The sequence below is a fragment of the Odontomachus brunneus genome, unplaced genomic scaffold, assembly GCF_010583005.1.
Source record: "Odontomachus brunneus isolate Ranch 3 - 2012 unplaced genomic scaffold, Obru_v1 Obru_scaffold_081, whole genome shotgun sequence".
In the NCBI taxonomy this organism is placed as follows: Eukaryota; Metazoa; Arthropoda; class Insecta; order Hymenoptera; family Formicidae; genus Odontomachus; species Odontomachus brunneus.
Window position 1 is genome coordinate 947,246 of NW_022639531.1, and position 26,720 is coordinate 973,965.

General features: G+C 40.8%; 1 protein-coding gene and 1 long non-coding RNA gene across 6 annotated transcripts in view; one reads left to right on the forward strand and one right to left on the reverse strand.

Annotated features, from left to right (window-relative positions):
- Positions 1–26,720, reverse strand: part of LOC116847586 (neurogenic protein mastermind-like) — a 296,566-nt gene that overhangs the window by 210,117 nt on the left and 59,729 nt on the right. The window lies entirely within an intron of this gene.
- LOC116847588 lies at positions 8,145–26,049 on the forward strand. The gene is made up of 2 exons (XR_004378790.1): positions 8,145–8,897; positions 25,457–26,049. It is a non-coding gene; the product is annotated as an uncharacterized LOC116847588 (long non-coding RNA).

Below are 26,720 nucleotides of genomic sequence, written 5' to 3' on the forward strand. Positions count from 1 at the left end.
AAATAAAAAATGATAAAACTAAATTGTGACTTCAAAGTCACAATAGGCAATAGATGGTTAATGGTAAAAAATCAAATAAATGTCATCTTTCCCATATTTTGATAATTTACAATATTTTGATTGAGGAATGATAAAATGTTTTGGTAACTCACAGTATTTCGCGCGGTGTTAGTACGTACTGAAAGAAATTATCCCATAAAAAATTAACAAACGGATCAAAATATCCATAAATTTTTATATCCGATCAGGAAACATCCGATAAGAAATATTGGTTCATAATTTTTTTATCGGTTTATCTGATGAAATGCCATTATGATTTAATCGGAAGTATCCGATTAAATTTAATCGGATATCCTGATCGGATATACAAATTGATCGGAATGTGATCAGAAAAATCTATTTGTTAATTTTTTACCGCATAATTTCTCTCAGTGTACTTTCTATAAATTGAGTAAAAATGTTTGGCAATATTTTCACTCAAGAAGATAATGAAGATTCTGCCACTCGAGTTCGCAAGAGTAATATTTCACTCAAGATTAGAGTGAATTTTTACTCCATACGAGCAAATATTTCAATCGATTGAATATGTTCCTTTGTCGGTGGAATGTATCAGATTCACTCTTAGGTGAAAACATTCACTAAACAATTTACAGTAAAAAGCTCTGTAGGAATGCGAAATAAATCGAATTAGAGTGACTCAGCTGTCACTCTACCTCTCAAGTAAAATTTTTTTTTTCGCTGGGAAAAATCTAGAAATCTTTAATTAAGCCCGAACAAAGTCCATCACAAATAAATAGAGAATGCCTTCGCAGCGGATAATCAAGATGTTACAAAGAGTCAGTTCCATTTTCACCAGAAGAGTCATTGAAGAACCATGAATGGACGATACGGCATTTTGGACACGGACATTCGCTATTCCTAATACATCGCGTCGGTATCACCGCCGACGAGGGTGTGCCATCGTTTCACCGCGTGCTATGCAGAACGGGAAGCAGAGCGAGTAACTCGATCCCGATTCCTCCAGGGTCCGCGAGCAACGAGAGAAAAAGAGAGGAAAGAGGGAATGGATGCGGTGAGGACGGCGACGAGCGGCGACGAGGCGAGGCGAGACTAGACACGAGTAGCCGGCAAGAGTGACGAGCGCTCGCTTTTCGCGGCCTTTATTTCTGCCTGGACGGGCCTCGTTGTTCTGCTCGTACAGCCAGGGCCGTAAGCTCGAATGTGCCGTAGCACGTAATGAAAGAAGCAGTAGTAGCGAAGTAACGGGAAACTAAAATATTGTGGAGAACGCGTCTCGCCTCGGCGGAACATAATCTTGCGTGAATCGTACGGATTCCTTTTTCCAATTTAGGATCGCTTTCGCCCTCGTCTCTGTACAGCCACTTTCTCGCCCTCTCCTCCCGGCATCCTCCCCCTTTCTCCCCCCCCCTCTCTCTCTCTCTCTTTCTCCTGCAACGGCACAAAAGCGGATAAATAGCTCTGATCGCAATTAATTGCTCGATCATGCGATATTATACGTCGGCGGGAGAACAATGCGGCGGTATCGCGCGCGATGTTATAGGAGGCGATATGAAAGTGACAGTTTGCAAAATTGGCAAAGCGTAAATTCCCGCCATTGGCCCTATCCGCTCTGCGAAACAACGTTATCGGGCACGCTCCCAATATCCGACTACCGAACTATAATTAAGCTCTCTATTCTTTGTGCGAAAATTAATTCAACGTGGGACGACGAAGCCACGCGGAAATCCGCATGCCGGCCGGCGCGCGAGCGCCCCAGAACCCGGTATACCGTAAAGCGCGATCCTAATTTGGTTTTCCAACGGCCCCGTGCGCGCGCCTACGCGCCAATGCGGATTTCTTTTTTTGTTTTTAATCTCGATGCTATTTTTGCCAGAGAGATAAAACGAAACGCCCGACCCGTTAAGTGATGCGCAATTTAAAGCGTGTCGCGCGCCGCTCGATTTTTGTGCCACATTTCACGCACCAAATATTCCGTCGCTTGATATTTGCGTTAAATTCATACATTGGCTATTCCCTCCCGAGCGTACTCTGTGCACGCGAAATGAACAGTAACTCTACACGAGCGAAAGTTCTCGTGACATTTCCGCCTAATTCCTCGCAAGGATATTCGAAGCGTCCACTTTGCAGGAATGTTGACGGAACGTACAACGTCATGGGGAATACTCATAATTTCTGATTCGAACACGAAGAACATTTTCTTTTCCCACAGGGAGCGTATTCAACAATTCTCCGGATGTAATTTGTACGGATTGCTTTTGTTGAACTTGTTGTCTTGCTTCTGTTCGAAGAAATGTGACGATAAATGTAAGTGTTAAGGGGATACCCCATTGTGAAAAACTTCATCGACGAAGTATAAACTGTTTTCCTGCATGTTTAAGATGCATTGATCGCATAGAATTACAAATGCTTCCACACGATAAAAGTGCAAAAATGAATTGGTACATTGACGAAATACGTGACGAAAACGACACAAAATTGATATTTCAAGCTGTCAGTTAGTATAAATATTTAGTTGATACAAATGTTCTGTAGCTTATGCATATTGAACACTACATCTACCATATCTCGCGTAATTATTCATAAATTTTCTTTAATTAATATCTCGATTGCAAATACCGTAAAACGGTATAAAATTTTTATGTTCACCTCAATTTGTACACACCTCCACTTACATGCTTGGGAGGTTGCTCTGAGACACTCTGTACATATTAATATAAATATAGTTGATGGTGACCAAATATTTTGTTGCCTTAACAAGATAAATATTAATAGTTGTAGTGCCAAATATTTCGTAAAACAAAATTAAATGAAATTTAATAACATTTACTAAATATCTGACAGTAGTCATCGGATACTTTGTAACGGATGTTAAATATTTGAGAACTATTACTAAAATCTTTAATCCATTTGACTATAATTACAAATTCCTCACATATTAAATCTACTATATATTTGTTTATTATTATAATATTTGTTATTAGTTATCAAATTCATTACTTAAATTCTATAAAAAAATACATTTAGTATATATAATAATGTAAACCAGTCTTTTTTTCAGTGTACGAATGAAGCAAATCACACTATGATTTTTATCTCCATTAGATATTGGTACTCTGAAAAAATCTAGATTTTCATGCGACCAGCACTGCAGCTAAACTCATCTAACATACACATATGAAATGCATAATATATGCAGTTGAAAATTGAAGTTCGTAGTAGATCGCACGTAAAGTAGCAGACGCACTCTACCCGGCGACCTTTTTTGTCAAAATTCTCGGGCGTCCTTCCTTACCGACTTACAAAATGTGGCAACCCTAGCTACACAACACGTCAGATGAAATCTTGCACGGGGCATGAAACGCGGCGCTATTTCGCGACGATAACCTCCACGTTGAGACGTATGGAGGGTAGACGAAACGCTGGGGAATGGCCCGAGAAAACGGCGGGTCGCGCGAATCGGGACGCTTAGGCGCAATAATCGTATATTCGTGCTCGAGCGCGCGCGCCACACCGAAAATATCAATATGCACGGAACGCTGCGACTCGTGATACAGGAAGCTGACTCGCTCGCTCGTTCGCTCGCTCGCTCGTACACCCGACCTCGCGTGCGTGTGCGTGTAGCTGCGACACGCACGCAAAATACATACGTTCCGACGGTGTTACGCACGCATTTACACGTTCCCGGTTTCCCCTCGGCTTCGTCGTCGGTGCGCTATCCTTGCCAAGCCCGACGGAGGGAGGGAGCGGACGCAACCCCCTCCGAGCGCCCCTCCAACATGCTCGCCACCCCTCTACGCCAACGCGAGCCCCACCGTCGCTCTTGGCTGCCTCCTCGTCTTTCCCGTTGGAGCCTCTCGTTCGCTACCTGTCGTATCGTTTCTCTTTCGGACGTCTCTCACCCGCGGTGAGCAACGTCGGTTTTCGTCGTCCACAAACTCGTAGCTTCGCCCGCGCGTGTGGAAGAAGGACGCATACGGGACGAGCGCAGGAGGGAGACAAGGAGCCTCGTGAATAGGTAGGGGCATACAGAGAACGCAGGCAATGCGCCGAGAGCGTGTACCGTGCGGAGAGAACCTACCGCTATCTTTCCGCGTATCCTTTCTCCGCGTACAGTCCGCGTCGATTTACCTGGAGACAGCCTCTACCGGGCCGGCCGACCGGTCGACCTGTCTCGCCCGAGTGCCGCCGTACTTATCGCGCGCGTCGTTACGGCCGCTGCCGGTAAGGGAGAACGCGGTACTGTCCTAGACAAAAGCCGGCACGCCACGGCGACGACGACGACGACGACGACTTCGATCGCCGGCTCCGCTCGGCACCGTCGAACGACCGCGCGTCTCCTAGAGAATCGTATCACATCCAGACGCGGTGACGAGAGATGGAATCCCGATAAGCCGCGCAGACACGAGGACGCGGTATATGGCAGAAGGGAAATCGCGTATCGTGAAGAATTGATACATCCCCGTCGTTCGATTCGATATTACGGGTATCTGTGTCGCGCAAAAACCGGCGGCGACTTTCGTCGCGAATATGTCGCGAGATTTGCTCGCGGAAAGAAACGGGAAATACCAATAACGGACGAATAATCTTTCCGCGTTCAACGTAGGACAATGTATTCGCCTAGGGATATTTCTGCTCCGACATAAGAGTACAAAGATAAGAGCACAAAGGATTTTCGACACATTGATACGTTCTTGCGCTATTTCACATGTTCACGCGATTGATAAGAGTGATGAATAATATGAGATTGTGGAAATCAACAGGGAGGGCTGATAGAGTGTATCGAGGGAATTGCTTTGACAGTTAGGTACTCAACTACCATCCCTTAAGGGGATGCTAAAGTGGATAATGAACTCGAAAAATGTCGATAACGTAGAAATAATTGTCATACAATTATACTATTCTTTTCGTATTTCTTGTGTATGTATAGATATATATTTTATTATATAAATGTCTACTATTTCTCATTTTACCACGTTAGCAAAGAATATAACCATACATGCATACGAAAAAAAATTTGATAATAACCATCAAGCCTGAGTAATAGTTATCAGATCCTTTGGTAAAATAGTTTCAACTAAACATATAAATAAATATAATCAATTAATTTGATATATATTAACGAATAAGTTTAGCAAGGCTTGTGGTATCTATTGCTAAGACTTGGTGACTATTACCAGCTTATGTGGTAGGTATCATCAAATGATTTATTAAAAAAACCATGTTTTTATGTAATAAATATATTAAATGTGACCAAATACTCTTTGGTAATAGTTGCACTATTTAATAATTATTATTTAAATTATTTAATATTATTAACCAAACTATTTAATTGGTTCAACTAAATGACAAATTTGTTTCATTAATCATTTTGTAATTATTATCAGATGGTTGGAAACTAATTACTATATTTAATACTAATTATTAAATATCGCACTGTAATATCTCAATCAAATATATTTGCTAACTATTACAACACTGAAAGAAATATCTGATAATAGTTAACAAATGCATTTGATTAAACGTTTCAATGCAATATTTGGTGAATGAATACTAAATATGGTAATAGTTACTAATTATTTGGTAATTATACAATTAGTAAAATAAAATCTTTAATTAGGTGATCTAATCAAATAATTTGGTAATTAATATTAAATAATTTGGTAAAAGATCTATTCTATATTGATATTGCATTAGTCTAACCTAGTGGAAAGTATTACTAAACAATATAGTTTTATTTAATAAATTGTTTGATAATACGTATCACATCAAGTGGTAATAGTTACTAAGCCTTGATAATAGATACTAAGCCTCTTGCTAAGGCTATTTTCTAATATTTACCGAATTATTTAGTTATATTCACTTAAATTGAAACTCAAGTTTCAACACTTAAATTTCACCAAAGCATTTAGTAACTATTATATTCAGATTGAATATTATCAAATCTTTTTTTCCAATGAAAACTTCTTTTTCTATATATATAAAAATTTGTCTACACATTTTTCGTACATTTTGGAACTTCTAAATTTAGAAATGTTCCTTGAGATTTTCGTTAGTAGAGCGAACACATATGCGGTATACGTATAAGCTGCAAAACTTTTGCATCAAGTATTTACGCCAACTGTGACAACTCGAGATGTCATTTTAACATCTTTTGTCGTTTTCGTCACGTATTGATCAATGCTCCAATTTATTGTTACACTCATTTTTAGTGTACAAAAGCACACTGTTTTTAATTCACACTGTGAATTTGTAATTCTGTGCACAATCAACATCACGTACACTTTGCAGAAAAAAGTTAATATTTCGTCAATAAAGTTCTCAAGTATGTGGCACTATTACATACTTAAAGTAAATCAGTAAACATATTTGAGTGCATCAATAATGGAAATAGTCGCTACTATTAACCGATCCTTTCAGCGAGATTCTATCGATGGCAATGCTATAACTGTAATTGTACTGTCAGTTATATCGTCTCAGTGAAGAACACACTGATTGTACTTTGGAGAGAAAGAGAGAGAGAAAGAATGCTTTTTCCTTTTCCCTCAGATATTAGGAAATCTGAAATAAAGTTCACGATTGTAATACTTCGATATCGTTCATCCGACTTTTTAAACTTTCAGGTATCGAGAACAGTCGTTACTTTTAGGTTGCATATGGAAAAAATTATGTTGAATTTAACATATTGCACATGTCTCAGACAGTTTACTCAAATCTTGATGTAAATTTAATACAAAGTAGGTATGTACAAAAATAAATATTATTTCAAAAAATTAACACAAACACTTTTTATGCAGCACAAACACTATGCACATTTTATGTAAAATTGACATATTTAGAATGTTAAATGTGACACCAAAAAAACGTTCTTACCCTAAAAAATTATTATTATACTAAAAATATTAAACTTAAACTTTTGTTAATATCAAAGTGATTTTTAAAAATATTGACTTTTTGAAATAATTATGTTAAAATAACTTAAAATAATATTTCATTTTTAAATGACATGCAAAAATTAAGTTAAATTGTTGACATTAATGTAACACATTAAAACGTAACACACGAAACTAATAACATATCAGTTGTGCATGCACGTTGATTTTACATTGAAATAATAGTCAAAAATTGGTAACACATGAAAATGTTAACATTTGTATGCAAGGTTTTTTACGATGTACAGATCTTTCGCAATTTTCACGATAAGACACGACTCTCTCTTAGAACGATTAGCTAGTGTTAAAGAGACTGCGTTATGTCGTGCAACATAGTTCGTAAACGCGCAGTTGAAAAATTTGCATAGCGATGGCTATTTCGCCGCGCAGTCGTAACATTGAAACAGCCTACGCCGTTACGCAAACGTCCTTGTTGCGTTTTAATCCGCTTTGTACGACGCGCCTGTTATTAATATCCCGCTATGATACATTTGTTATTAATATCCACTGTGGCGCATCCGTTATTAATATCGCACAGTTTCCATATAGAGACTGCTCGATACCGTCCTTAACGAGGATCATCGATGTCGACGTTCTATTTGTAGGATATACAATTATCGCGAACCCCTTGAAATACGGACATTAGGAAACGGATTTCTCCTGGAAAATTCGAAAAGTCCCCGAAAAGCCGATCCGGACGTAGCAGGCTGAGGCTTGCTCTAATTCCTTTCGACGAATATTATTAGACGGCCGCGTCGTTCGATGGCCTTGATCGATAAGACGTATCTCGATTGGACGATCCCGGGCGCAACGTGCCGAAGTGCACATTGAAAAAAAAAATACTTGATCTAACTAAAATGATAGAGTTATTTGCGGCCTCAATTATATTTTTAATTGCTCTAATACGAAAATAGTAGCAGTAACATGCATGTGAAGTTCTTCTCATAAACATTGTAGCGGAATTTAATAAGAAAATGGTTTCTCTCCTTGACCATAATTTATGCGCAGAGAGAGTACACACGGAGAAAAATACGTATTGCACTCAAGCAAATGTTGCTTGTTTCAAGTATTTCATAAGTTTATATCCGTATTTCATAAGTACATAAGTAAGTCTGTCATGAGTTCATTGTAAATTTATTTAAAATAATCAAATTTATTTATCAAATTTAACTAAATTTATTTAAAATAATCAAATTCAATTTAATTAGAATATAATTATTCAATTTAATTAGAATATAATCATATTATTATTCAATTTAATTAGAATATAATCATATTGTTATTCAATTTAATTAGAATATAATTATTCTAATTCCTCTAGTAAGTTCAGTATTTCATTCCAGAATCCTAAACTGAAATGAAAATTCGATTCGCTTGCTGCATAAAGTCGAATCAACTTTTTCTTCGATAAAATTTTACAATATTCTTATATAATAAAGAGAATAAATTTTTCTTTTGAGTACAAGGTAAAAGGAACTCAAAAGAAGAACTTTTCTGTGGTAAGTTTATTTGAAGACTATTATCAAGAAAATATCTTTCATTGAAGGCCACCATTCCTCAAAAGGAAGAAAGTAAATTGAATGATGGTCTTTCTTGGTAGCGAAATGCTATTTTTCTCTGTGTAATTGTTTCTCCGCGATAATAGTTACGAATTATCAGGCAGCTTTTTCTCAGCGTTGTTCGCTGGCGACGGTGACAGTGGCCGAAATCGTCGTTGGACGGAAAATCGCCAGCTCGTCGTAGTCCGGCGGAGCACGCGTTCAGTGCTAAATACGACCGTCTGACTCTCAAGACGCAGTAGCGCCGCGTGTGACCTTCGTTTGAGACACATAAAACTTAGAACCAGACGGTCGCACTTACCGCTGAATAACGCCCCTTGTCTCCCGGAGGCCCGCTCGTGCTTTCTACAATGTAATTGCTCACCGGGAGTTCTCCTCGAGGTGGAAGGTAAGAGAAGGCGGGTGGTTACCGGCTGTGCGAGAGAAGGTCGATTCGTTGTTATTACGTGACACCGTTACGCAACGGCTCGCCGCCGCCGCCGCCGTCGTCATCGTCGTCGTCGTCGTCGTCGTCGTTTGCGGGCCCGACTGTGAGTCGTGTATGCGCACGCACACGTATACGCTCCTGCCGTGAAAATTACCCAATATTCGCGAAATCTACAACAACTATCGGGACGTTGTTGCTTCGTCTCGAGCAAATTATGCGTTCTGCGTATCAATTATTTTCTTGCAAGGTAGCTATTTCGCGACAATATTGCTAGGAAGTTACGTCAAATAACGGTTAATACAACACGAAGCTCTACAAATTTGTTTATAAGTATGTTTATAAGTATGATTTACGATATGTGCGCGCAGCTTTGGCTTTAAAACAAGAGAATATATATGAAATTTACATAATGTTTCATTAAAGTTAAATAACAAACAAATGTTTATAAATAAATTCTTAAAGAAATAACCGTCTTTTACGTTTTGACGTATTGATACTTTTGGCTAAGACTGTCGTGTAAAATATATGTTTGTAAACATGTCATAAGTACCGATAGACATACACTAATGCACGGTAATAGAAAAATAATCGTAACATCAGGTTTTTCCACATTTTTTACATATAAATTTTTTAGATTATTTAAATATCCTTCCACTCTATTTTTAAGAATATACTTAACCAAGCATCAAAAGAAATATAGTGTATAAAGTATTAAAAAATCATTACAGGTTGGCTTTTCATATATTTTAACCGTTATCATAAATATTATATACTTTACGTACTAATTTGAAAATTAAATGGTCAACAATCTTATTAGTTAACTCTTAATTAGATAATTTTAATTTTTAACTTAATTAAGTAAATCTAATTTTTATTAAGTAAATTTTTCATATTTTCTTCTCTTTTTATCGTCTTGTTTTTCGTTAAAACTGTAAAAGTAATTTGAGTGTTAGAATTGAAAACTTGATATCGGAAGCCACTCATCTATAATACGTGTAAATAGCGTTAATTTTTACTTCAATTATCTAAGCTTCGGTATGGTCAATTTTTTCTAACTGCACGTATATATCGTGTTTCGATTGATACACTGTTAAAATTCCTAAAAAAGTTCTTAGAAAATTTCCTAAAAAAACTAGCTCGTGTGAAATGGCTACTTCAAGCAGTCCACGTACAGGAAAATATAAAAGTCATACAAAATATTCGATAAATGAATCACAACTAAAGCCCAAAAGAACCTATTTGTATATATCTAGCAGTTTATTTTAAATGACTGCATAAGAACACAATAGACTCTCCCGAGGGTCAAACGGGATCCCAATGTAACGGCCCAGTGCGTATCTCTCGAGAAATGTCGAAAGCGTATAATTCCACCAGCTACTCGGGATGCATCAGTAACTGTTGACGGCCGAACCGACCTTTTAGCTGCTCGTCGGACAAACAAGCCGTCCGACTTACCGCGATCGGAGCGAGATGGAAATATACGCGCAAGAATCAGATAAGAGACAGAGAAAGAGAAAGAGAGAGAGAGAGAGAGAGAGAGAGAGAGAGAGACAACGGGAAAGAGAAAGAAGGATAGAGAGAAAGGGAGAGGGAGTCGCGGATAGAGCCGAAGACTACGGCGGAGGGAACGACAGAGGGTATCCGCTAGAACGCGAGAGGGAGGAGAGGAAATAATAGAAGGAGGGCGAGGCGGTCACTTGTTGCGATCCTGTTAGTTCACCTCTTCGCAGACCGCCTCTTCGTCTTTCGCTTCGCTCTCGCCGTTCCCGTCTCCTCTCTGCGCGTCGAGACGCCGGGACGCGACGCGACGCACCGGATGGTGCGAGGAACGGCGGCACTGGATGAACGAACGAACGGACAGACGGACGAGAGGGAACGTACACTTTGCGGGGTGTGCTGCGCAAGTACGGCTATCCACGAGGTCATCTTCCAAGCGGAGTTACGCGAAGAAATCGAAGCGATAACTTGACTCTGGTGTCGTTGGCGCGATATGAGTAAACTTTTGGCAAATTCTCACTCTGATAACAAACAGTAACTTGATACGTATCTGCGATACGAGTATCGGCAAACTCTTATCGATAACAAGATGTCATGCAGATGTACTGTGTATTAAATAAAGCTTACGATAGTGCAGCTGTTATCCGACCTAACGTTTGCGGAATTGCACGAGGTTTCGACAAATAAATCAAGAGAAATTAATTGGACATTGATTAACCCCTTGACTGTCAATGAATGGGGAATACCCGTAAAAATAAAATAAAGCCAAAAGCGCTTATGACGTAAATATCCGCATATTCAAAAAAAAATACTCATACCGGAGTAACTGGCATATACTCTCCCTTCACGTTTTTGGTGTCGTTGAATTAAAATCTAAGGTCGAAGTTGCAAAATTCAAAAGGATGGATCCAATATGGCGGATTGAAAACTTGAAAAATCGTTCGATTTACATAAAATTGGAATTTGAAGGTTTTCGAAATCGTTGATTTCCAACTCAAAATAAATATTCATGAACTTAAAATAGCAAATTCAATGATGAACAAAAAATTCGATTTGCATAAAAATTAATTTGAAGAATTTTAATTATTTTAAACTTTTCGTCTCCATTTTTTCAATTAAATATTTAAATTTTGAATTCGAAGACGGCGGCTTTGAGAAACCCTCAATACAAACTTTCAATCGAACGATTTTTTGAATCTTTGGTCTATCATATTAGATCCGCTATTCCCAATTTCGAAACTTTGACTTCAGATTTAAATTTAGCGACTCAAAAAAATCCCAGAAAGTAACCTCTTCATAATTTCATAAACTCTTTTGTCAGAAGTATTTTTTGCCCACAAACATTTTTTCGCCCAAGGGGTTAAACGTTATCATCGCGCAGATCTCTTGATTGAGATTCCGCTGTGTGTAGACACGCACGGTGCGCCGGCAGAAGAGTCTCGAACGAACATATCGTCCTCCACGGAAACGTATCGTACAGACCGAGGAGAGCCGCACCGTCATAACAAGGTTATTACCCGCCTAGACTCCCGAGAGCGTACATAATGTACCTTACGCCAAGATTCGGTCGGTATAGCTCCTCTCCCACCCGTGGCTTTCTATTCGCTCCCTCTCTGTCTGTATATCTATCTATCCAGCTATCTACCTATCTAGCTATCTATCTCCCTCTTGTGCTTCGCTGCACCGAGAGCGTGCCGAGAAGCGCACTCTCCACGCGCGCACAGGACTCTCGGCTGGCGCGGTCGCGAAACTATAGGCGCGCCGGATGCGACCGATCGTCTCGCTGGAACGGCGTCGGGTCGGGTCAATACATACGCGGCGCAACGGGGCTATGAACTATTGACACGCATAGCGGGGGCTTATTATTGGCCCGGCCGAAACGGCGCGATACGGCGCCGCTGTGGTCGATAGTTTCGCCGGGAGGTAGTCCGGCGGTAGTCGAGGATCTAATGCCGGCCCCGTATAATTATTGCGTAATTAGCAAATTTGAGCACCACGGCCGGATCGATAATCGTAAATTATCGGGATTGGTCAGCCGAGGCTGATGCATTGCCCGCGGCGATGCACACCGGCGCGCGGCGGCGGCGGCGGCAGCGGCGGCGGTGGCGGCGCCGCCGATATTGTTGCTCTCTCCTCCGTTATATGCGTGCCTCGACATCCGTGTGTGCCTTTATTGGCGCGTTGCGTGCGTCTACCTGCCTCTATGGAGCGACTACAAATCGGCGTCTCACGGCGTTAACGCGAACCGCGACGAGAGACGTCTTCCGCGATCAACGGCGAGATCGCAGTTCGCGACTTTGCAGCGCGACATCGCCGAATTGTCCGATTCGGCGATCCGCGCTGTCCGCGCGAAATTCGCGCCAGCTAACCACGAGAATTTCTATAATTCGGCACTCCTTTTGAGTTCACACGCGAATGAAGATCGCCCCGGCGGCTCCAGGTGGTGCAGCGTGCGAACAGCCGGCTCCGACCGTGTTGCCGATTGAAAATACTTGCCAAGTACTCGCAGAACGCCGCAGGTGTGGCGCGTGTCGTTCAACAAAAGCGTTATCGAGACGCACACACGCAACACCGAGTTCTCGCGCGTAGCGTGCCTCGATTACGAGCGTTTTCGCGTTCGGGTCTCGCTAGATCGCGAAACGACGGGCGCGTTGTTGGTTCACGGCACGGGCCGATGATTCCACGCTCGGTTAATATCCGCGATCGACGTGCTCCGTTCGCTCGTTCCCGCCCTTCGTCGTCGATGACCGGTCGCGCGCGCGCGCGCGGCACGGTACACGCGTGTACATCACGCGCGCGCGGATAATAATTATTTTCGTAATTTCCTGGCATTCCGCGCGACGAGCCCATCAATCCGAAAATCGTATAAACCGACTGTCACATTCACGCCCAAATTCAAAACACAGAGGGTGGACCCCGGCGCCGCCACCGCCGCGCGCGCATTCTCGCAGCCCGTCAAATACCATTTAATCCCCCGTGAAATCCGGTTTAATTTCGCCCGACACAATATCCCCGGGAGTCCGCCGTCGAATTCCCCGCCGCCCACGCGCGAATCGAAATCTTTCGACGTCATCTTCCGCCGGAAAATGTTTCGCTCTCTCTTCCTCCCTCCCTCTCTCTCTCTCTCTCTCTCTCTCTCTCCTCCTTCCCTTCTCCTCTCCTCTCGCCTCCTCGTGTGAGCCGCGGCGCGGTGCCGCACCGTCGAGCGGGATCAAACTTCTGCCGCCGAGGTTGCGGAACGAGATCGATACGCGAGGCCGAGGTAGTAAAAATGCGAAATCCCTCGGCGTCTCGGTGTATCCAGCGCGGTTCCACCCAATTCCTCGCACGGCGCACACACCGACGTCTTAACGTCCATGTTATTTTCATAAAGCGTCTCCGTTTACGAATTTATCTCGACAGCTCGCCCGAAGGCGTTATCACCCTAATCGCCGATAATTCGGCCGCGAGCAAACGGAAAATCACGGGAATCGTCGCGCGAGTTTGCACAACGGCGAGAAACTCGGCCGGCTCGCCGATGCGTTCTCTCCTAATTTTGCGACACCGCGGCTCGTTTCTCTCGTCCACTCCATTCCCGCGCGCCAGTTTATACCGCCGCCAGTTTCTCGACCCCGTGTGTTTGTATATGCTAACGCGTTACACGCCGTAATATCAAGCCGCGAGAGAGAGAGAAAGAGAGAGAAAGAGAGGGGAGGGGCCGGAGGGAGAGAGAAATGGGCAACTGCGAAGCCGGCAACGGCCGATACTGTACGCGGCGAGCGCGATAGGGCCGTGTCCGATATTGGAAATCCGCCGGCGAGAGCCTCCCTCCGGAAACGATGCGTCGACGCGTCAATCATGCATACGAGAACCGAGTTCCGAAAAAGTCGCGTTTTTCCACGACGAGAGCGCGACGAGAGCGCGTCTCCATGCGCGCGTGACCCGTTATCCTCCGAGCTAGACGTTCGTTTTGATAACATCTACGTTATCTAGGAAACGGATCGTACAGAGAGAAGCTCATACAACGATAATTGCACTAACACGCGTCCTCGCATAGAAGACTTTTTCAAATCTAACTGGGATCCAGTCTAATTCCTCAAAATAATTATGGGTCTTAGGTTTAGAAATGTGTAATGTTTCAGATGTCACGTGTGATTTTGAGTGTAAAACTCAAAGTCTTGCCGATATTTTTTCTATATTCTGTCTTTACATTGAAATTAAACGATATGTTAACTTTCCAAGTAATTCCATTATTCAGTCAAATACTCAATATTTTAAAAAGTATTTTAATTTTTTTATATTTTAGTTTATTATAAATATAATACACACTAATTCTTCAAAATAATTATAAATTTTAGTTTTAGAATAATTTTTCAGACATCACGTGTGACGTGATTCAGAGTGGGAAACTCAAAGTTGTTCCAATATTCTCTCTGGTCTTCATTTTACATTAAAATTCGACAAAATGTCTGTTGACATTCAAAACAACTCCATTATTCAGTGATATATTCAGTGTTCTAAAAGCATTTTAATATTTTATTTTTTATCTTATTAAATACAATGCTAGTTCCTCAAAATAATTATGAGTTTGGTTTTAGAAGTATAATGTTCCAGATCACGTATGATTCTGAGTGGAAAATGTTAAGTCGTCTCAATATTCTCTTCATTTTACATTAAAATTGAGAATGATATACTGAGAATGTATTGAGTTTCTAAACAATTCCATTATTCAGTTAAATATACAGTGTTCTAAAATGTTCTAAAAGCATTTCAACTTCATTTTTCATTTTATTAAATATAATACACTAATTCCATAGAATAATTATGTATTTCGATTTTAGAAATGTAATGTTTCAGATGTCATATATAATTTTAAAACTCAAAGTTTTACCGATATTCTCTCTAGTTTCTATTTTACATTAAAATTGAATGAAACATACGTTGATTTTCTAAATAATTATACTATTCAGTGAAATACTCAAGTATTCAATTAAAAGTATTCAAAGTACTCAGTATTCAATTTTTATTTATTTTTTCTTATACAATAGAGTTGTTATAAAAATGGAGTTCCTTGTTTGATATTATTCCTTTAGTATTTCTATTTCGATTTCAGACAAAGAATCTATATTAGGACAAGAATGGGACGCTTAATTAGTTTTATAACGGACTAAATAAATTTGGAAATTCCAATTAGAATCTATGCATCTGAGAAAATCTTGAAAAGTTTTATTAAGTAGGATGTAAAATGGAAAACAATCAATGAATAGCGAAATTAAAACGTTGGTTTTTGCGGATGCTTTTTTGGATTTTTAGCTAAAAATTGGCCAGGCTGAACAGCTTTTTTCCGCGATACGCGTATGTATCCCGAAAAGATATATGCATAAAAATGTTTGTGGAAATCTATATTTAGTCAGAGAGAACAAATTTCTCTGTGACGAATACCGTTGATCCATGGAACTCGTACTTACGTGTCTACGTTCGAGACGGAACGAAGAGAGAAAGAGAGAGGTCACGTGAATATGGTAATAGAGTAGAGAGTTGGAGCAAAGATAGATAAAATCGTATTACTTATACGTCTGTGCTGTGTCGCGGCGCGATTTAAATGTTAAAAAATTCCGTGCGCCTTGACCTTTGACTCGTTCTTCGACGAAACGTGTCTTTTTTTCCTCTTTTTTCGTTTCGCTTATGCGGAGATATCCGTAGAATCGAACGTGAAACGGAGGCGCGCGTGCGTTGTTTTCAGAAACAGGAAGTCAGGCAATCGCCGATAAACATGGCCGTACCGACCGACTTTGCGCAAATAACGAGCGAAACGTAAAGCAGAACAATTGATCAAAGCAAGTCTGATGATTATCCAATTAGTTAACTAATTAGTTGACTTTAATTAATTTACTAAGATACATCTATAGTGAGAAAAAAATGTTTGATACATTGTGACTATATAATGACATGGAGAAATAATTATTATAAATTATGGAGAACACTATTTTTATATTTTACTTAACTAACTAATTAGTTAATATATTTTACTTAACAAATAAATTAATATATTTTACTTAACTAGTTAACTAGAGTTAAATAGTTAAGTAAAATATTACTAATTACTAATTAATTAGTTAACTAAAATATATTATGCCTACACTGAGAAAAAAATGTTGACATATCTGTAACTACAATAACAGAGAAGTAATTATTATAAATTATGGTAAGAAAAATTTTTTTTAAATTTCACTATAACATGTTAGTGATAAAAATCTTATACGTATACTACTACTACCGTTTCCGTGTTGAACTATTATTAAGAAATATGATTAAGGTGCAAAATAATTATAACTTCAGTAAAATCAACCATTTTTCTCTCACTGTAGATAAAGGTACACCCATCGGATGCAATAATAATGCGATTCGATCCGTCGCATGACGTTCACAGAATTATTCACGTTGAATCACGTAGGTGAAACAAACGCGCGATCAAAGCTGATGTAATACTGATATTTACTGATATTTATGGATAAAACTGATATTTCGACGAAAACTCGACACATTCGCCGACATAAATACGAAAAAGATTCTGATATCAACAGATAAATTTTTTATCGTCGCAAATCAATCTGTAGAGATAATTTCAATGGCTCTGTAAGATCAAAGTCGAATATTACGTCGAAATTAAAAGAATACCGTATTTGAAAACTTTGACTTCGACAGAATACTGACTTATTTTCTGCAAAGTTTACGTCATATTGCACAGAATTATAAATGTTTTTAAACACTGAAGGTACGTGCACTAAAGTTGGAGGATTTTTCAACATGTGACGAAAACGATAAAAAATTTTTATAAATTGACATGTCAATTATCAAACTATCAGTTGGCGTAAATATGTATTACTTGATACAAAAGTTTTGCAGCTTTTACATATCGCATGTGTGATGAACAAGAATGTTCAGGAATGTTTTTATATCTTTACAACTGAATATATAGAGAAACTCAAAAATATACGGAAAGTTTGCAGAAAGATTCCTGGGCGTGGTTATGTTCCCTGCTAGAATACAAGAATGGTAAAATACAAAGCAGCACGCGTTTGTACGAGATCTACATATATAAGAAATGCGAAAAGGCTAGCGTGATTATGTTATCGCCTCTACGTTATCGACATTTTCGGAGTTGGTCATTCACTTCAGCATCCCCCTAAGAGAATGCAACATCAATCGGTGCAGACTTTGTAGGCGACCGCGACGACGGCGACCGTCGATGCAGTGCTCGCACGCGCTTGTTCGTTACGACGCGGCAGGATCGCGCGTAGTCGGTGGCGAGCTAGTCGCGAGCTAGTCGCGAGCTAGCCTCGTGCATAGAGAGAAAGAGACGGTCGGTCGAACGAGGAGCGGAGAAATAACGACCAAGGGGGCCAAGAGGGAGGGCGGATTTGCGATGTTGCCGCACAGTGGCGGCGATGGAACGGTGTCGCGTAATCGGCGACCGTATTCCGTATACCTAGGACATGCACGAGTAGTGGAGAGCCGCGCGAGAGATCTCCGCGAAGCTGGTGACCGAAGCGGAGAGACAGAGAGGACGTCGGCTGCCGGAGAGAGAAGGCCGCGAGGGGCAGAGAAAGAGGGAGGGAGAGAGAGAGAGAGAGAGAGAGAGAGAGAAGTCGGAGGGAGAAGTTACGAAGAGGCCGGCGGCAGGGAGGAGAACGGGCGGGTGTGGTAGCGGCATGCAATGCGGTGCGTTACACCTGCACGAGCGCAACCGCCACTATATTGCATCGTGTGGGCGCGGTGGTGTCATCTCTCGGCGATCTCCGGAGTGACCTGCCTCTTCTCTTGCCCTCCCGGCCATCCTCCTCCACTTCCACCTCCTCTTCCCTCCTTGCTCTCCGTCGTTCCCCTTTCGCCCGACGCCGGCCGCGAACGAGTTCCGTTCCTCTTCGGAGGCACATCTCCAACCTAAACCTAAACTAGCCTAACCTCGCCTTCGCACTTCACCCTCCCCTCCGAGCGCGCGAGCGCGCACACGACACACAGCCCTGTCGTGCTCCGAACTTCCCTCACCCGTATCCCCGACGCCCCACCACGACAGCACTTGGACGAGTGTCCACTTCGCCTCACGTTGGGGAATCAACCAGAGTGGGGCTAGCCAAGGGGAGGGAAGCGCGTCGTGCCACGAGAGGAGGTAGAGGGCGAGGACAGAGATACTGCTCCACAACGCTGTCTTGCTTTCCTGCCTCTTCGTTCACGGTCACACCCGCAGTGAAACTCAACCCGAAGATGTACGGTGCTTCGCGTCGCGTCTCGGACCAGAATCTTCCTTAAGACCAGACGTAGATCAGAAAGAGAGAATGAATCCAGAGGAAGGAGTGTGGCTTGAACTTGGTCGAAGAAACATACTTCGCGTATATTGGCGAAGGAACAACGTTACAATGTAACGACCATTTCAGGAACAATGTTTAAGATACGTGTGTGTTGCTTTTCGTTCGCCGAAGGAAACACTTCTGATTTAGTGTATTGAATTCGACGACAAGTTGCCACACGCATCGCGAGAGGTTCCTTTCGTACGATGTAACATATCGTACAGTATACATTTTTACACGACATTAATATCTGACATCGAGCAATCACACACATAAGCATCACGACTGCGACGCCTTCCACTGCCCAAGTAATCGTTGCGTATTGACCATTGCATCGCGAGTAACGGAAGATCGCATCGTACACCAGAAGGCCTGAGGCGACATCGTTAAAAATCACATATCTCATTATCGTGACGGTAGCGACACTCGTTTTATCCCGCCGGAATAACACATCAAAGCGAGGAGAGCGAGTGACCGCGAAGAACGTACCTGCGATTCTCCGCTGCTGCCGGAACGGTTCCGCGGCGCTGACTCGCGCGCCGCGAGTTGAGAACCGCCGAGGGTACAGTATCAGACCGGCTCCACCTAGCATAGGGTGAACGGGTCGGAGGCCGTTGGTTCCTCATAGAGTTGCTCTCTTCTTATTATTATTACACGGACACGCGCGCACACGGACGCAGCTAGCACTCGCTGGCGGAGGCACGCACGCACGCGGCGAACGCATGCGCGTCCCGTCGGAGAAGGGGCCCCGGAAACCGGCGAGGGTAGGGAGCGAGACGCGACAGGAGGGGCGGAAGTGCTCTGTCGTGGGGCGGCCGGTGGGGAGGAAAACAGGTTGAATCGCGCGCGAGGCATCATGCTGACCGAGGCTGCAGTGGGGGGCAATAGTGTTTCGGCTCAGGGGGATAGGGGAAAAATCACAACGCGAGGGGGCGACGGCCCTGACGACGGCGAGAGGGGCGCGCGCGCGCCCCAGTGGTAGGAGCGACGGGCGCGCGAGGGGTGACCGCGCCAGAGGTTGCCGCACTTACTTGCCTTACCGCGGATTACCATTATCATTATTCCTACTCTCGGTCGGGCGCCACTGACAGCTCTATGTCAGAGCCACCGTTACGATCGGCATGTTATGCGCGCGTTTCTCTGTCGTCCAGTTCGTTTCTCCTTTTTCCCTTTTTTCTTTTTTAGCGTATCATTCCGTTCCGCGCGCGGCTTGTTTTCCTTTGTCCTCTATGCGCGACAGAGGGCGGCGGGGGAGGAGAGGAGCGGCGACGGCGGTGACGGTGGCAAGAGAAGATCGGAACGCGCTGTCTCGTGCAGCATCTCTCGTCCCGAGTTGTACGGCGTGTTGTCGCGCGACGCGTGCGCTTTGACCCGTATTCGCAGTCCGCGAGTTTAACGTTGAGTATGATTATTCTCGCGCGAAAATGCCCGCGCACGCGTTGCGATAATATAGACGCGGGGTTTTCTTGTCCGCTTTCCTGAGAAACTTCGCTGAATGTGTTTGTCGCGCAGGTGGCGCGCGATCGTGTTGTTCCCTTCGAGTAACCCAAGAACACTTCGGACGGCGCGTGAAGCGATGAGTCGCGCGCAGTGAGAAATGCGCGTAACGCATATATTGTTGTCGCGGCAGAATTAGATATCGCGCGGGCATCCTGCTGAGACAAGGAGGCTCCTCTCTCTTTCCCTCGCTCGATTATCCATCGGTAACTTTCCTCCGCCGTCCTACTATTCGTTCCTCGAACGCTATCGCGCGTACTTTTGTTACAGTAAGCGCTCTTGCGCGCGTAATCCATCGGGACTTCATCGCACGGCGTATTACTCACCGATAAGCGTTCCCTATTCTCGTTTAACGCTCGCGAAATGTATTAATAGCCGGAGTAGTGCAATATCGCGGCGCAAAGCCGCAACATAATACCGATTACGCGTTAAATTGCACGCGGAATTTTGTTGCGAATTACATCGTTCAAATTGGCGCTGAGATACACGACACAAGTTGCGAGCATCTTCTGCCGACTCTCTGCGCGGGAAGTTCCGAAAGAACGCGCAATCGTTCGCGTTCGTATAAAGCACTCGTTGCGTGGAGGAACACGCGATAACATCGATAAATTTGCACGACCCGCTGTAAGGGAGGACCGTGTCGTATTCAAGCGACATTCGTCGAGAAGGCAATGTTCGCCGTGCGGTTAGATGAAAAGTGATTAAAGTTAAAAACGCACCAACTCCTCGTATTGTCGTTGGCGGTGCCGTCGTCGTCGTGGGGCCGCGTTGCACTAACTCAGACACCCCGGCATCGGGGACAAAACGGATTTACACAGTCGGGACGTATTTATTGACTGGTCCTCAATGGCCGGCCTGTGCCATTAGCATTACACAGTGGGGGCGATTATGCGTCCGAGGAACCTGACGCTCGCTGGTTAGAGGCGAGGCGAGCTCTTCTCGCGCCTCCAAGTCGGGGAAGATGAGAATACCGCGCGCGCGGCCGGCCATATTCGTTAAATCATTCGAGATCGGTCATATAGAACGAACGAGCGAGTGCAAGGCGCAATTATCGTTCATTCTGAGCGAGAGAAGCCGTGAGCGCTTCTCTCATTCTCTCACACGCTCTCTTTCTTTCTCTTTCTCTCTTTCTCTTTCTCTCTTTTTCCTCGAGTTGTTCCTCCTCGCGCGCCGCTCCCCGCGAGTTCCTCACCTTCCAGTTTCTCTTCAACCTTCGAAGTCCACGACCTTGGCGCCTTCGACCGGTCGCCGCGATTTCGCCGTCGATCCCGAGGATGATGCTCGCGGGGCAATCACAGCAAAACGCGAGCGAACGCACTACTAAATATACTACGAAATATCCATACCATCCCAGATCGAAATTTTTATTCTACATTGGCGAAAATTCGGTTGAATCTTTGAAGAGCCACAGAATCTCAAGATATAACATCATACATGTTATTGCCCTATCTCGATGCTACCAATGTTTATTCATTAGCGTTTTTTCCATGTTGAAATGAGAAGTATTTGCTAAGAGCATTTACAAAGATTCAAAATTGTGTGATACAAACGTTTTTAGAAAACGAATAATCGATACTTTTGTAATTACTCGATTATTTTGATATCCTACTCGTTTTTGGTTTTTAGTTTTAATTTTAATAAGCTATATATTAACTTTAATTAACTTAATGAGCCATATATTAATTATGTAACTTATTATTACAGTATATATGCAATAATTATTAAGTAAAAATTTAATATTACATGAGGGTAAATATAATTACTAGATAAATAAAACACCTACACATAATACACTCGCATAATCTTTTGTTTATAATTTTTTTGTTTATAATTTTTTTGTTAATATCGAGAATTTCGAAAAAAAGATTTGGAAATTAAAAGAAGATCAATGAGAAAGAGTTACAAAAAGATAATGATAGTTACTGCGTGTGCAGTAATATTACGTATCAATAGAAAATTAAATTTATATTGGATACAGAATAATAAATAATATAGAATAATATAGAATAAAATAATATAAAAATAATAATAATAAAATAAACAATAATAATAAATAATAAATAATAAAAATAAAAAGAAGTGGAAAGAAGGCATTCAGAGATATAAAAAATAGGACTTGCGACCTAAAAAACATTATTAAATGCAAATATCGGAACTTAAGAAATTTACATTATTATAATTGTAAAGCCGGAATTCAAGGTTGTAAATTACTCGCACGATTTCCGATTCAGATTAAAATATAATCTTAGAATTGAAATGCGTATTCATAAACCGTTATTCGGGCATTCAAATTGATGTTTGTCTATGAAATAAGTACACATATTAACGAATAATTTACAGCGCTGATTATTTGTGAATATAATGATAAACTATGATTTTCGTTCAGCCTAAATTTTGTCTTGGATATATTTTCTTATTTTCAATAAGTTCATCAAATGTCTGCTAAAATCTGAAATCTCTGTATAATAAACGATTTGATGCATCTGAGAATATACGATATGTCGTTGTCCGCGTCCCAATATCCTGCGTCCACCATCTTGACTTCCCGAGACCTAATATCTTGCTTCTGACTGCTTTGGATACTCCGCCGTGCACGAGGAAAACCCGGTTAGTGTAACCGAATTTCTGTTGTCTGAGAATCAGACGAGAACTCAATTCTAGGAATAAAACAAGGCCTGCAGAAGGTTTCTTTTCAATCCATTACCTCCGACATCTCAATCGACCTTCAACGTAGGTAGTTGTCCTGACGAATATTTTTAGTCATAGTAACAGAAATACCGTCTCTCGTCGCCCACGGTTTCCATCTATTCAGTCACACAAATTGAGATTTGTCGCTCGTCGGCTTGGGACACAATGATTCAGTCACGAAAAAATGCGTGATATGCGTAAGTGCCAAATAGTTGGCAATCGTTATCGCTTGTCCAACAATAACGCGCACAATAGCCGCGAGATCATCACAACAATCAACACAAATCAAGACAATGCATACTTTGAAGGTGATCAAATGATCAGGACCGTCATGTGCGTGCTACGACTCGAAAGTTGTCAAAATATAGAATCTATTAATAGCCTTGCAAATATCACTTTATATCTTTAACGATGCTCACTTTCTTAGTTTTTAATTCTTTTGGTTCCAAGAAAAAAGTAGTAATAATCGAATTACGATAAAGGAAAAATCTCTTATATGCTCTTTTTTATTCCATTAATTAATATTTTAATTATCTGCACATTATATTGCATATATATCCCAGTAGTAGTTAAAGAAATTATATAGTGCGTGTTAAAATTAAGAATAAACATATATAAAAATAGAATATTAATCTCTGCGCACATTGAAGCACATATTAGAAATACAAATAAATATTAAGTAATTTAATCTAGAAAAATGAAATTATTTTATTTAAAACAAAAGGATGGAATAGACTAACGCAATAAATTATTAGAAGTCAGGAATTAAAATTATGCATTATTAAATATGAGAAGTAACTCATTTCAAACATAAAATCTTTATATTTCATATTTATTTCTATTGATATTTAATATTTTTTTCTATTTTTTAATATTTAATATTTTTTTCTATTTTTTAATATTTAATATTTATTCCTATTCCTAATATTTTTTTCCATTACACACATTAGGATATATATATATTCGAAATAATTCTAAATATTCATTTTCTAAAAGTGTTTATAGCACAAGATTTGTTTAACTCTTGAAGTCTTGTTTAACTCTCGACATGGAGGAAATGGGAAAGCATTAACCAATTGTAGTATCGAGACACAATAGTCTGTACATTACATTTCAAGACTTGCCATTCAAGTCTGTTGAAAATTGCAGAGTATGTTAATGTAGAACCAAAATTTTGATACGGAATATTACGAAATTCTAAAACGATAATTTACATTGCGAAAGATTGCAATCACGGAGTTGGTCATGCTCTCCCTAGAGATTCCTATGATATTTCGATAATATAGGTGTTTCGATAACTTTGATTTTAACAATGAGTATACTTGACATAAATATTTCGCCTTCCACGCTATTAATTATTATAAATATCGCCGTCAAATGTAGTCGTGCTATTTGGACAAAATTCGCACGACATGTTCAAAATTAATTCAAATGTTTCAAAATACACTTGGCCGGGCAACACAGAAAGACGCACTAAAGAAAAATCTGGTAATAATTAATATATGCATTTGGTTAAATGTTTCAGTGCGATATTTGGTAATGAGTACCAAATACTGTAATAGGTACCAATTATTTTATAATAATTACAAAATCAATAGTAAAACAAAGTCTTCAATTAATTGATCTAATCAAATGATTTAGTAATTAATACTAAATAATTTGGTAATAATTACCAAATAGTTTCATAATTACCAAACTATTTGGTAAAAAACCTATTCTAAAGTATTGCGTCAATTTAACCAAGTGGAAAGTATTATTTAACAATATTTCATTTAACAAGTTGTTTAGCTTTACGTACCACATAATCTGTACCTTGGTAACAGATACCAAGTCTTGCTAAGACTATTTGCTAATATTTACTAAATTGGTTATATTCACTTATATGTTAAATTGAAACTATTTTACCAAAGTATTTATTTATCATCCAAGCTGATTGAATCCAAGCTGATTATCAAATCTTTTTTGCAGTATGCACACTGAGAGAAAAATGTTTGGTATTTGTAACTTTATAATTATATAGAGAAATAATTACGACAACCATAAATTATGACAACCATTTTTTAGTCAATTATACTATAATTTTAGTGATAATAATATAAATGTTACTACTACTATCTTTGTATTGGAATAACCAAAAGATATAGTTGAAGCCAAATTGGGTCTCAACTGGGCAATGCATATAAGGTTATTATCATTAAAATTATAGTACAATTGACTAAAAAATTACAAATACCAGACATTTTTCTCTCAGTGCAGTCCGACGTGATCACCAGTCGCGTCGACCACTAGATCGAGACCACTAGATCGAGACATCCTCTCCTCGTGCCCTTCTCCTACCCTCGCAATCAGCGGTGGGTTGCAAAATAAAATCGTCTCCGCGTGCACACGATCGGAAGGCCACCACACCCACTTAGTCTCGGTGCTCGGGCCAGATCGCACCTTTTACCTGTCATACCGTGAGTAATAATCTTGTAAAGCCGCGCATCTTCCGCGGATGGGTTATGCGAGCAGAGAGGAGGACGCCCCCATGGAGGAAAGGACGAGACGAGGGAGAGGAGGACGAGCGAGAAGAAAGGATCAACAACCTGCGGGCGCTCCTTCGCGGTATCTTCTGCACGCGGCGAGACCAATGAGCTGACAACGAACCTATCCGGGACTACTGACTAGGATATGCCGTCGACTCACTGATCTTTTGGGTCTTGACAAGTATTTCTTAAATATTTTGTAAAAAAGATGGACGATATTGAAGGCGATATCGTAAAAAAGATGTGCTTGAAGGCGCTTTATTGCCGGGTTTAAGAGCACATTTATAAGTGACAATTCTATAAATTTGACTCCATATACTTGATTCTACGTAAACTATAAAATATTCATAGGAGATATTTTGTAAATTTTATGATATATATTCTTAGAACCATATTCTGTGAATTCTTTTATCGATAGAAAGCTTTCTGATTAGCTTATGAACGCATTTAGAGGCACTTTCATCGATAAGAGAAAGAATTCTCATAAGAGATCAGAGATTATAAAATTTCGAAGTATTATGCAATTACAAACTTCAAAATAAAAAAAAAAAAATATATATATATATATATATATATATATATATTAAGAAAACATGGTTGATTACACTAAAATTATGATTATTTTTTGCCCCATCTGTATCTCGTTGTTCTATCAGACAAGTGGTAGTAACGATATATATATACATATAAAAGGTTATTATCACTAAAATATTATAGTAACGTTTATAATAGGAATGTTTCTTCTGCCTATTAAGTTTGATCAACAATAAGCTCTTTGCATTCTGTTTCTTGTCTTCTGTCTTTTTCTGACTTAAAGCTTTGAGTCAGAAAGAGATAAAGAGAAAGAAGCAGGTAGCAAAGAGCATATTGTAGATCAGACTTTATAGTCATCAGTGGCAAACATATATCTCCTCAGTGCGAAAAGAGATGTGATGGGTGCGAGAGAGTGAAGTTTCCTAGAAATTTCTTTCAGGTCCAGTGAAATTTTGTCGCGCATATAACGGCACACGCGATGACGAATTAGGAGCTACCGGCCCTGCTGCAAATACGGCGCTTTTTGCGCTGTCCCTGGTGTTCCTTCCACAAAGTTCCTCCGAGTTGGCTTGAGATATGAAATCGCGGAGTCTCGGCAGCGCGAAGGTTTCCTCGGTGAGTAGGATAACGCGCCGGGGTACCTGCTTGCACCGAGCGCGCAATATCCTACCCGACGCGCCATACCTAACGGTCGCGAGGAGCTTCAGCCATTATCG